This window comes from Arachis ipaensis, chromosome B03, assembly GCF_000816755.2.
Source record: "Arachis ipaensis cultivar K30076 chromosome B03, Araip1.1, whole genome shotgun sequence".
Classification (NCBI taxonomy): Eukaryota; Viridiplantae; Streptophyta; class Magnoliopsida; order Fabales; family Fabaceae; genus Arachis; species Arachis ipaensis.
Genome location: NC_029787.2, coordinates 5,269,311 through 5,270,122, shown reverse-complemented (window position 1 = coordinate 5,270,122; position 812 = coordinate 5,269,311).

Sequence of the window (812 nt, the reverse complement as noted above, 5' to 3'; positions counted from 1 at the left end):
TATCATCATTTTAATTTAATCAATTAATACTTTTTTTCCTATTAAATCTAATTTTTTTCTCATAACTCCCTATACTCAACTCTCTTATCGTCAACTTAAGATTTTCAAACCTTCTGTTTTTCCTTAAGTTTTCTATTTCTAAGTATTCTGCTCGTAATTAATTAACGACATTCTGTTAAAAATAAAATATAGAAAAATACTGTTAAAATTTTAAGAGACGACTCTAGCGCACTAAACCAAGAGTAGGGGATATAAAGTTATAAAAAGTCCTTTGTCTATTTTTTCAGGAATTTCTCAAATGACTCGTAACTTGCACGTAATGAAATAAAAATTCTCAGTTAAACTTAAATCAATAAAAAAGAGAGCGACAATAAAATCTTAAGTAAGAAAATTCTCACCGTTTTTTTACATAAAATACAACATACATATACTCATTCACATATTTTCATATACTCTATATAAATTTAAGTACTTTCACTTACATTAACAAACTCAGCATTATTAACAACATAATAGAATTATATATATCCCCAATGGACTTTGGTCTGACTAATCGGAACTTACACATCGGGTTTGTAAACATAACAACTTATCCTCCCCCACCACAAGTATGGGACCCAGCTCGACAGGCTGGGCCCTACTAATCGCTGTTTCGCTGGCTGGAGAAATCCAGTTTGGTAGGCTGGAGAAGGGTTTCTCGAGCCGGTTTAACTGTTCTTTCGGGTTTCTTCCGGTTTTTAGTTCCTTGTGTTGGGTTTAGGATTCCGTCGGGTTCGGATGTCTCTCTTCTCGCCAAGGGAACTTTGATTCGA